Source organism: Echinops telfairi, unplaced genomic scaffold (genome assembly GCF_000313985.2).
Source record: "Echinops telfairi isolate 266 unplaced genomic scaffold, ASM31398v2 ScPeMD7_22;HRSCAF=79, whole genome shotgun sequence".
Lineage (NCBI taxonomy): Eukaryota > Metazoa > Chordata > Mammalia > Afrosoricida > Tenrecidae > Echinops > Echinops telfairi.
This window is the reverse complement of record NW_022103919.1, coordinates 17,331,057-17,343,401: the sequence shown is the minus strand read 5'-3', so window position 1 is coordinate 17,343,401 and position 12,345 is coordinate 17,331,057. Positions and strand designations below refer to the sequence as shown.

Genomic DNA, 12,345 nt, shown 5'->3' with positions numbered 1-12,345 from the left:
ATGGGAGTAGAAAGCCCCATCTGTCTTTGCTGGAGTGGCTGGTGGCTTTGAGCCAGTGAAGACCAGCCATTATCAGGGGGAAAGTGGGGAGGTACATATGAATAAATGAAACACAGGTAATTTTTTTACCACAGTGAAACTATTCCTTTGATACTGTATAGATACATGACATTATTGCCAAAAAGTGAACTTCAACATAAACTGTGGATGTGAATTAGTAATAATATATCAAACTCTACTTATCATAGTAACAAATGTATCATTCTAACTAAAACCAAACCCACTGCCATGATTCTGTCTCATAGCAATACTACATACCAGTGGTTCTCAACCTTCCTAACGCCGTGACCCTTTACTACAATTCCTCATTTTGTGGTGAGCCCCCCAACCAAAAAATTATCGTTGTTGCTACTTCTTAACTGTAATTTTTCTACTGTTATGAATCGGGCGACCCCTGTGAAAGGGTCATTTGACCCCCAAAGGGGTCATGACACACCGGTTGAGAACCACTGCTATATGCAGTAGTTTCCCAGCCTGGAAGTCTTCATGGAAGTAGAGAGCCATCTGTCTTCAACAGAGTGGCTGGTACATTTGAATCGCTGACCTAATCAGGCAAACTGGGAAGGACGAGGAACTCCAATATATACTGAATTTCCTGTAAGGACGACATTAAAATTGCTTCTTTAAAATTCCATTTATAATAGCCTAAAAAAAGAAAGAAATTTAGTGAAGTGTGTGTGAAACTTATATTCTGAAAACCATAAATTGTTGAAAGAAAGACCTAAGTAAATGGAAAGCGATCCCATTTTAATTAATCAAAAGAGTGAATATTGCTAAGATAGCAATAATCTCCAACTTAATAAAATACATACACAATATGATTCTTGTTAAAAATCAAGGTGTATTTTTCAACAGAAATTTACAAGCTATAAGCCATATGAAACTGGAAGAAATCCAGAAGAGTCAAAACAATCTACATAAAGCACAGTTGGGCACTGGAGACACAGTGCAGGAATTGCGCCCGATCTGACCCCACCACACCAAGGCAAAACACTTAAGGGCGTGCAACCAAACAGCAAAGGGAGCAGAGCAAGGAAGTCCAGAGGGGAGTACCAAAAATAGACTTTGGGGCCAGGGCGTGGCACCCCATCAGACTCAAACGGAAAACAATCCTAAAGGTCAACAAACAGACCTTGAGCTATTTACAGGCTTTTCTTTTTTTGTCATTGGTTTTTTGTTGTTGCTTTGTTTTGCTCTGTCTTGTTTTTGTGCACACTATTATCTCTGCAGGTCTATCTAGAGAAGATAGGCTGAATAAACAATCTAGAGGAGAAAACAACAGGGCCAACAGTTGGGGGTGGGGGTATGGGAGAGGGGGAGGTGGGGGAAAGGAAGTGGTGTTAACATACCCAGGGACAAGGGAACAAGTGATCCAAAATCAGTGGTGAAGAGAGTGTAAGAAGCCTGGTAGGGCTTGATCAAGGGCATTGTAACCGAGAGGAATTACTGAAACCCAAATGAAGGCTGAACATGATAGTGGGGCATGAAGAAAGTAAGAGGAAAGAAATAGGACGCAAAGGGCATTTATAGAGGTCTAATTACAGGCATGTACCTATGTAAATATATTTATGTATGATGATGGGGAAATAGATTTATGTACATAATATTTATAGATTTAGTATTAAGTTCGCAGATGGACATTCCCCTTACAGAAGTGTCGCAGGGAGGAGACGAGCCAGACAGGGTGCAGTGTAGCAACAATGAAAACATACAACTTTCCTCTAGTTCTTAAATGCTTCCTCCCCGTCCCACTATCATGATTCCAATTCTACCTTACAAAGCTGGCTAGACCACAGGATGTACACTGGTACAGAAAGGAACTGGAAACACAAGGAATCCAGGACTGATGACCCCTTCAGGACCAGTGGTGAGAGTGGCAATAGGGGGAGAGTGGAGGGAAGGTGCAGTAGACAGGGAGAACCAATTACAAGGATCTAGATATAACCCCCTCCCTGGGAGATGGATAACAGAAAAGTGGGTGAAGGGAGATGTCGGACACTGTTAAGACATGACAAAATAATAATTTATAAATTATCAAGGGTTCATGAGGGAGGGAGGGGGCAGGGAGAGAGGGGGAGGAAGGGAAAAATGAAGAGCTGATACCATGGGCTCAAGTCAAAAGCAAATGCTTTGAAAACGATGATGGCAACATATGTACAAATGTGCTTGACACAAGGATGTATGTATGGATTGTGATACGAGTTGTATGAGCCCCCAATAAAATGATTTTTTTTAAAAAAAGAACAGTTGGGAGACTCACATTTTCCAATTCTCAAATACTACACAACAGCAACTATCCAGATAATAAGGCACTGACCTAAGAATAGCCATCTAGACCAATGGAATGTAACTGACAGTTGAAAAACATTTTTCAAGTGATTTTCAACAAGGTAAAATGATTTTCAACAGGGCACAATTCAAAGAAGGAAAACTCTAGCCAGTAAGTGGTGCTGGAATTGGATATCTACATGTAAAAGTATGAAATCAAAGTCTATCTCATACTAAATAAAACAAAATAGAGCAAAGACCTAAATAAAACAAAATCTATAAAACTTTTTAAAAAAAAGAAAGCACAAACCATCAACACTTTGCATGAGGCAATGATTCTCTAAGTAACAATCTGCACTAGACACACACACACACATACCAGATACCATCAAAATAGTAGCCTGTGTACTTCTAAGAGTACTAGAGAGAAAATGGCTAACTCACAAACCAGGAAGAAATCTTTGCCAATCATACAGCTGATAAGGGGCTTGTTACCTAGATTAAATAAAGAACTCATACAGCTCAATGATAAAAATCAACCAAATTTTAAAATGGGCAAAGGACTTAAACAGACATTTCTGCAAAGAAAATATGCAAATGATCAATTAGCACATAAAGTGATTTGATATTATCAATGAGGCAAAGTTTATTAAAAACACAATGAACCCGAAAGAACCCACAAAAAAGCTAAAAGGAAACAGTAACAATACACACACAAAATCAGTTTAGTTTAAATATAGCAGCAACAAACAATCGTAGAGAAGGACTTGGTGCTTGGCAGAGGGTCAGTCAAAAATGACTCTCCACAACAACTACAATATGGGCTCAATACAGCAACAATTGTAAGGCTAGTACAGGGCCAGAAAGTGTTGTCCGTGGTGTCACACTGTGTGTCAGAACGAACTTGACAACAGTAGTAAAGCTGCTAGGAATACTCATGGCAAGTCTTTGTGTAGACATGCTTTTGTTTCTCCTATAAATAGCTAGAAGTGAATTGGCTGGATCATAGAATAGCTGGACACTTAATATTTTAAAGAAACTGTCATAGTGTTTTCCATAGTTTTCATGCCATTTTGAACCCAACAGTTCTAGTAGCCAACAACTGGTACTTTTAACAATAAAAAGGAATAAACTGTTAACATATGCTACAGCACAGATGAATTTCAAAATAACTATGCTCAAAGAAGCCATATCAAGAGAGTATATATGCTGTACGATTTCATTTATATAAAATTCTAGAAAATATAAACTAATATTTGAGGGGGCTTCAATTCTATTTTTCCACAAACTTTTTGTATAGTGACAAAGCTGCTTAGAGGATGCTTGGGGACAAAAAAGGAGGAAAAGGAGTTTTAGAAACACGGATCACAAAGGAACATGAGAGTTTGGGGAGTGGTGGATGTTCATTATCTTGACTGATGACATATTTTCAGGTGGATACATAAGTCAAAACGTATCAAAGGTACAGTTAAAATATATCCACTTTATTGTATGTCAACTAAATCTCAATAAAGCTCCTAGATTATACATTGAAGGTAGAATCTAGATAGTGAGCATATAGATATTAACAGTCAATCTTGTACCAGTGTGTACATTTGAACACTTTTCATAATACAACGTTCTTTCTCAGCTCTAAAGTTCTATGATAGTATCTTATAACAATAAATAAAAATTACATTTTCAGGAGGATTCCGTTATTTGCCACTTGACTACATGACTTAATTTGTTTGGCTCCCCAGAGCATTCCTGTCACAGAACAGCGAGTCCTTAAAATCAGGTACTGTGTCCTGACTACACCTTCAGCATCCTGTACAGCACCTAAGAAAATGGGGGTAAGCAGTAAATGGCCACTGAATATAAGACCTAAATATTTGGAGAGAAACTCGCAGAAATCCAATTAGAGAAGAACTGCCCTGGTGAGTTTCAAAGACTGTGAATCCTTTGAGGAGTAGAAAGCCTTATCCATCATTCTCCCTCAGAACAGTTGGTAGTTTTGAACTGCATACCTTGTGGTTGGCAGCCCAACATGTAACAACACACTAAGCCATTGGGTCCCTAAGAGTCAGAATTCACCAAATAGCAGTGAGTTTTGTTTTGCTTTATTTTTAGAGAGAAGGCGGAGAGATTAGCATTTCAAAGCAGAATAAACAGATTTATTAGAAAACAACAAATCAGTTTCCAGTGTTGGTTGTTAGGCAAAACAGCAACAACAACAAAAAAAAACCCACAAGATCTCTCCAAGTATTTTAATTTTGGAAGAAAGAAGAGTATCAAGCAAAACCATACATATTCTGTATGCATATGCATAATCCCTATGCTGAGCAAATCATCAGAGCAATGCAGTATCAGGATTAGAGGAAAGCTTTTTATTTGTAATATGGAAAAGATATTTAATTGTAAAATAGAAAAGTAGGCCAGAGTACCGTTTCAAGGGTAATGGCTTCTTTAGACAGTATAAGTAACCTAAGATTAAACATTGCCATAAAGCAATAAAATTTTGAAAATAATAAAGTGGGGGGTGGCTCTCTTCCATTTCTGCAGATTCCACCTGGTTTTCAATTATTTCGATACATTGTCTCTTAACTGGTGGTTCAAACTACTTCTACCAGTCTGTTACTGGTACTCTTAATACTTGTTCATCTGGCATGTCACAAAAATGGGCTAACCTATTCCACTGGTTGAGATGGAGTACAAACTTTAAGGCTGAATTCCATCTGTAACTATTGTGATGACTTGCTGACCCCTGAACCAACTACATGCTGAATTGCACCATCCAGATTCTGCAGTAACTCCTTCCTCCGTGGCGACTACTACTGGGTTTCAGAAGAATTGGACAATGGAGCAGATGCTTCAGCTAAGGTAGCTAATGTAGCTAATATTGATGTAGATGAGTTTCCCAGAGGACCAGCAGGGACACCTGTTTCATCTGTTAGGTTCACCACCCTCCAGGTCCAACGATAAACTGGTGTTGCAGCATGTATCATCACAGTGTCAGGACTCTCTGGGTTTGTGTTGATGTGGTTCTGCATTGCAACCTGTAATATCTCTGCTAAACCTTCATTCTGATTACCTATTAAAATATCAAATGCAGTTTTACAAAACGCACTTTGTGTGTATACATTATTTGATTAAAAGTTCCACCATCTCTGGATGATTGTGTTCTGGGCCCAATGTAGAGCTGTCCTCTTTAGCATGTCTTTTGCACTGACATCAGCCCCAGGCTTAATTAAAACCTCCACTATGCTAGCATGGCCCTCAGAAGCTGTCATCTGTAATAGTGTCTGGTCCACTTTGGTTCTGGCATCCCTTTGTACACCAGCCTGGAGTAGCTCTCTGTGGTGGAATAATGTCCTGTGGAATATTGCGCTGCCAGATGAAGTAGAAAAGTTCCCAGTCAGTCTGTGGTAAAAGAGTTTCACTTGCCATAAAAATACGAACTTCATCATCCTGACCTGATCATATGGCTTCTAAAAGCTTCTTTCCCAAATCTAACAGGGACATCTGGAAAAGCTTCAGGAGCAGTGATGGGGGAGTAACAGGCGGTCGTGTGAGGAGCCAATGTACCTCATACCCAGCCAGGTTGACAGGGCCCCGCTATACACCAGGAAAGCTTATTAACAACCTACAGAATGCAGAAGACACAACTTTGTTTGCTGAAAATGCGGAGGACTTGAAGTACTAGCTGATCAAGGATTACATCAAGGATTACAGGCTTCAGTATAGATTACAACTCAATGTAAAGAAAATAAAATTCTTCATTATTGGACCAATAGATAACCAACCTCATGAGAAATAGAGAAAAAGTTGACGTCAAAGATTTCACCTTGCTTGGATTCAGTCAATGTTCATGGAAGCAACAGGCAAGAGCTGCTACACAAGACCTCTTTAAAGTGCTGAAAAGCAAGGATGTCACTTTGAGGACTAAGATGTGTCGGATTTAAGCTATGGTTTTTTTTCAACTGCCTCATATGCATGTGAAAGTTGGACACTGAATAAGGAAGACAGAAGAGTCCAGCATTTGAACTATGGTGCTAGAAAGAATAAACAAATCTGCCGTAGAAGCAGCAGAGCCAGAATGCTCACTAGAGGTAAGGATGGTAAGACTTCATCTCATGTACTTTGGATGTGTTGTCAGGAGACACCAATCCCTGGAGAAGGACATCATGCATGGTGTAAAGTGGAGGGGCAATAAAAAAAAAAGGAAGACCCTCACCAAGATGGATTTACACAACGGCTGTAATAATGGGCTCAAACAAAAGAACAATTGTGAGAATGGTACAGGACCAGGTGATGTTTCATTCTGTTATATACAGGGTCACTATGAGTCAGAATCAACTCATCCACACCTAACAACAAGGGAACACTAATTTAAGAGGAGGTTATAAGTCCTGTCTATGAGTGACAGCTTTGTTACATAAACCAGTATTATTACTACTTCTGTGGTAGTTTCATAGTCTGTTGTCAATTTGAGAGGATTAAGAGTGAAGGGGTAGAGTTGAGCCTGTCAATCAGGCCGCAGCTTGATGACCTCATTTAGAGGTGCGAAGGAGATAGATAGCTTGCTGGAGGCAGGATGCAGGCTGACTCCCTGGGAGATATTGCAGCTGACAAGACACATGGAGCTGCACTAATACCCTGAGCTGGAGGAGCCACATGAAGACCCCAGCCAGCACTGAGATGTTTACGCCACTGGATCCACAAGACTTCCCACTGGCCTGTGATCTCCCTGCATTCAGTGTCATTGCATGTGTTTCGTGAGTCTGAAGAGGACTTTATAAATTTGTATCAGACATATGGGCTAATATCGAACTTATGGACTTGATCTGGACTGGGCTGGAATGTTTTCTTAATGTACAATTATTCTTTATATAAAGCTCTTTCTTATTCACGAGACTCCATGGATTTGTTTCTCTAGTCTATCTGGACTACCACAATTTCTCACACTTTGAATTTCTTGTGTTTGGCCCTGAAAGTCCTCTTAAAATGCATGTTGTGCATCCTCCTCGGTGTCATTTGTTTAACCATAAAAGGTTTCAACATCCTACTCCAAGGAACTCTCCAGGGATGAGTTCCAAAATCCTATAACAAGCATCCACTTGCTCTAATGCTCTTCCCACTAATTCTAATGCTATTTAAAGAAATGTGTAAAATGTTGAATTGCTTAGGAAAGTTAAGAGATTACTTTTAGATGTGTTATGAAATAGTATCACTGCCTCCCTAACTGAATAGATACAGGGGACAGGTGAAGAATTATAAATAGAAGGATATAAAAGGTATTCTTAATCAACATCAAATTTTGCCTAGAGTCAATTCTTCCTTCCCTCCCCCTATAAGACAGATAAGGTAAAGAAGCTCTGGTGGCACTGTCAAGTTAACCGTTGGACTGTTAACTGCTAGTTCAGTGGTTCAAACCCACCATCCACTCTAGGGGAAAAAGATGAGACTGCCTACTACCGTAAAATGACTCAAAATCGCCTATGGGGTCACTATGAGTTGGAGTTGACTCAATGTCAGTGGACTTGGGTTAGATCAATGAAAGCAAATTTCTACTAAACGGATAGGCACGATGGCTGCAACAGTGAGTTCAAAAATAGCAATAGCTAGGAGAATGTCCCAGGACCAGACAGTGTTTTGCCCCCTCTGTTGCACATGGGGTTGCTACAGGCAGGAACCAAACCAAAAGCCCTTAACAACAGTTAAGAGAAATGTTTCTAACAAGAATTCTGCTATATACAACTCATTAGAGCACTAGCACAAGCACAGCTGTCACGCTACATGCTCATGTGCTACCTTAAAGGAAAATTCTCACTCAATGTTTTAAAACATATTATAAAGTATAATCTAAACTTCTGCAAGTCAGGCATTGTGTTACTCTAGGTAGACTAGAGAAACAAATTCAGACACTCATATGTGTATAAAAAAGAGCTTTATATAAAGAGTAATGGTACATTATGAAAACATCCCAGCCCAGGGCAGATCAAGCCCATAAGTACGATGTTAGCATTAGTCCATATGTCTGATATCAATCTTTAAAGTCTTCTTCAGACTCACAAAACACATGCAATGACTCCGAATGCAGGAAGATCACAGGCCAGTAAGTGGGAAGTCTTGTGGACCAGTGGTGTTGTAAGCATCTCAGAGCTGGCAGGGGTCTCAACGTGGCTTTCCAGCTGAGGCGCTGGTTGGCATCAGCCTATCTCCATGTAACTTGTCAACAAGAATGTCTCTCAGGGACTGAGTCTTGTCAGTAGAGTGTCTCCCAGGAAGTAAGTAAATGTCCCATCTCCAGCGAGCTATTTATCTCCTTTGCGCCTCTAAATGAGGTCATCAAGCTGCAACCTGCTTGACAGGTAAACTCCACCCCTTCACTAGTAAGTCTCAAATTGACAACAGATTATGTAACTACCACCTGCATTGATTGGATTCAAAATAAAATAGTACAATGGTGCAACAAAATTTCTAAATATGCTGACATGGAAAATTATCTAAGATCAGTTTTAATAAATCAATTTATAAGGTGCATGCTCAGGATGACACCTTTTGTATGCAATTATATATTATATACATTTACATATATAATATATTAAAGTACCCCCAATGTGTACTTTTTAGGTATAGAAGTTATCTACAACGAAAAGAATATATGTCACTGCCATTGAGTCAATACTGACTCATAGCAACCCCCTGTGGGTTTCCAAAACAGTTAACTGTTAGCTGTTGGTGGGTTTGAACTGCTGACTATGAGGACCACAGGCCAACATGTAACCACAACACAACCAGGGCTCCTGTAAAGGAATACTGTTACTATGTAGGATCCCTATGAGGCAAAATCAATTTAATGGCAGTAGGTGAGTGGTTGCTTAGGAGCACCGGGGCACAATGGCTAAGTGCTCAGCTGTTAACCAAAAGGTGAGTGGCTCCATGGGAAAAAAGATCTGGCAATTTGCTCTGGCAAAGAATCCAGCCTAGGAAACTTTGTAGGGCAGTTGCACTCTGAGATACAGGTCAAATTCACTCAATGGCACACAGTGACAACCTAGTAGCAACACTGTTCTAAAATTAAACAGGTTTTCAAAGCTTCTCATTCATATATAACAATTTTCCAAAGAAAGCCCTAGTGGCGTAGTAGTTACATGTTGGGCTACTACTCACAAGGTCAGCAATTCATATCTACCAGCCCTTCCCAAATAGTAAGTTTTGACTTTCTACTCCCATAAAAGAGTCTCAGAAATCCACAGGGGCAGTTCTGCCTTGTCCTATAGTGTTACTATGAGGCAGCAACGATTGGATAGCAGTGAATTAGAGTTAGTTATAAAGGAGCCCTAGTGGCACAGCAGTTAAGTGTGCAGTTCAAACCCCCCACCTCCCAGTAGCTCTACAGAGAAAGACCTGGTGATCTGCTCCCATGAAGATTATAGCCTAGACAACCCTTTAGAGCAATTCTTTTGTGAGTATAAATCAACTAAGGAGTGCCCAACAATAACACATGGTAGTGATAAAAGCATGTGCACACAGGTTGAGACAGAATACCATAAAAAAGTTTTTTAAAAAAAGGATTTTTTTTTTTATTGCAAAGGTATTTCAATGAAGAATAAATTGTACCGGAACAACTAGACATCCATATGCAAAGCTTAAGCTTCAACACATACCACAAATCTAACAGGTAACATATTCAGAGGTAAGCCCCCAAAAGCATGATCAATAGGTGAAATTTTTGCTAAACAAGAATTTCTGAAAATCAACAACCTTGCTTTCTCAGTATATGTGAAAAATTCTGAATTCCCAATGTGGGGCTTTGTATACTTTGACAACTCTTTTTTAACTTCTGCTTTACTACAACAGACAAGGAAAAAAATAATTTTGAATCACATATCTGACAATGAACATATCTGTAATGAACCCTATCCACTCGACAATAAATTAGAAAATTTCCGCTCTTCAAAAAGCTAAGTACAGGGTTACATAGGAACCAATTCCTGGTTATACAACCAAGATTAAGGAAAACATGCACAAAACGTGCACATTCCTAAGAGCATTCATTAGTCACAGTACGCAAGAAATGAGAACTCAAAAAGTCCATCAGTTGGAATGGATAAACCAAATATATTCAGCCAAAAAAAAATGAAATACTAATTCATGCTGCAACATAGCTGAAGCCTGAAAATACTATGCTACGTGAGAGAAGTTAGAAGCAAAAGGCCACAGACTATATAATCAACCTACTTAAGGAAATGTTTAGAACAGGCAAATCCAGAGAGAGAGAAAGTAGATTCACTGTTATGGCCAGGGTGCAAGGCAGTAAAAAGTGACGAGTAATGGATACAGAAGAAGACCTGGATGCATAGTGGTTATGAGTTGGGCTCCATCCTGGTCAGCAGTCAAAACCACAAGCCATTTCACAGAAGTAAGACAGGGCTTTATACTGCCATGAAGATTAAGTCTCAGAAATCAGTTCTACCCAGTCTTACAGAGTCGCTATGAGGCAGCATCAACTTGATAGCAGTGAGTAATTGATATTAAAGATATTCTGGAATTAGAAAATGGTAATGGTGTCACACATTTACGAATAAACTAAATTTTATCATTCACTTTGAAAGGTTGACTTATGTGGTATATAAATTACTGGCTCAGTTTAAATTTTTTAATGGGTAAAAGGACCCTTCATCTAAAAATATACAAATGGAAAATAAAAACATGAAAAGATACTCAACATCATTAGTCATTATGAAATTGAAAATTAAAATCACAATGCTTTAGCACTAGTCATTAGAAAAACTAAAAAAAATTAATGACAATACTGTTAATAAGGATGGCAAGGCAACAGTACACTTATAAATACTGGTGGGATTGCAAAATGGTAAGCCACTAGCAGTAACCCCACTCTTAAGCATTCACTCAAGATTTATAAAAATCTCTGTTCATATAAAACCTGCATGTGAATGTTTATAGCAACTTTATTCATTTTACCAAAAATCTGGAATGTCCTCCCAACTGATCAATTTCTACAGGCCATTCATGCAAACAAAGATCCACTGCTGGAAATTTGGCAATGCCTAATAATCAAAAGATATACAAAATGTCTACCACTTAACAAAAATACACAGAATCAAATTCAAACTTGTGCAAAAGACTTTGAACAGACAGTTCACCAAAGAAGAAATTCACACAAAACGACGGCTCAGAGTCGATTCTGACTCTTGATGACAGAACTGCTCCACAGGGTTTTCAGGCAGGTTGCCAGGCTTGTCTACTGAAGCCTGTGTGGTTCAAACCACCAAACTTTCAGCTAGTAGTCGTGACCAACCACATGGGCTCTCCATTAGTTCATTACCACACCCAATGGACTTGAGCTGATTCCAACTCATAATGAACCTACACAGGGTTTCCAAGTCTGAATATTTAAGTAGCTGGTATGTTTGAGCCGCCAAGCTTGTACTTAATCCTCAGTGCCACCAGAGCAAAATAAGTTCGTTGAAAACGGGCAAATACCATGTGATCTCACTTATATGAAAAAGGCAAATAATGTAGAAACAAAGGTGATTAATGGTGATGGCGAGGGGCTGCTGTCCACATTGTTTGCAGTTTGAAAGCTCCAGCAGCTCCAAGGGAGAAAGACTGGACTTTCTGCTCCCATGAAGCTGGTGCGTTTCATGTGTTAGGGATTCCTTTGAATTTAATGTTTACTGATTTTGTTAGTTTTCTTTGCAACTGAGCAGCACAGATTAAACAATGTGCAAGTTCCTGAAACTGTGATGTCTCTAATTCCGGCAGTCCACTTTTTTCGTGGTATTATATACCAAACATTAATAGCAGGTTTTCATTATTAAAATTAATTTCCTACCAATGCTATTTCATAAATCGTAAGAATCAACATACACACGTATTTTAAAAGGGTGAAAGTACCTATCATATGCAGATGAAGCTCCTCACTTTTAATTTATATATATTATGTACGCTATTATTCACATAAAAAAATAAACCCTAACTTTGACTGGCCTGGGTAGTTTCTTAGAGCAG

General features: G+C 39.1%; 1 pseudogene; it reads right to left on the bottom strand.

Moving 5' to 3' along the window:
• Window positions 1–4,000: 4,000 nt before the first annotated feature.
• On the bottom strand, window positions 4,001–5,829 carry LOC105979602 (annotated as a pseudogene).
• Between the last annotated feature and the right edge of the window lie 6,516 nt (window positions 5,830–12,345).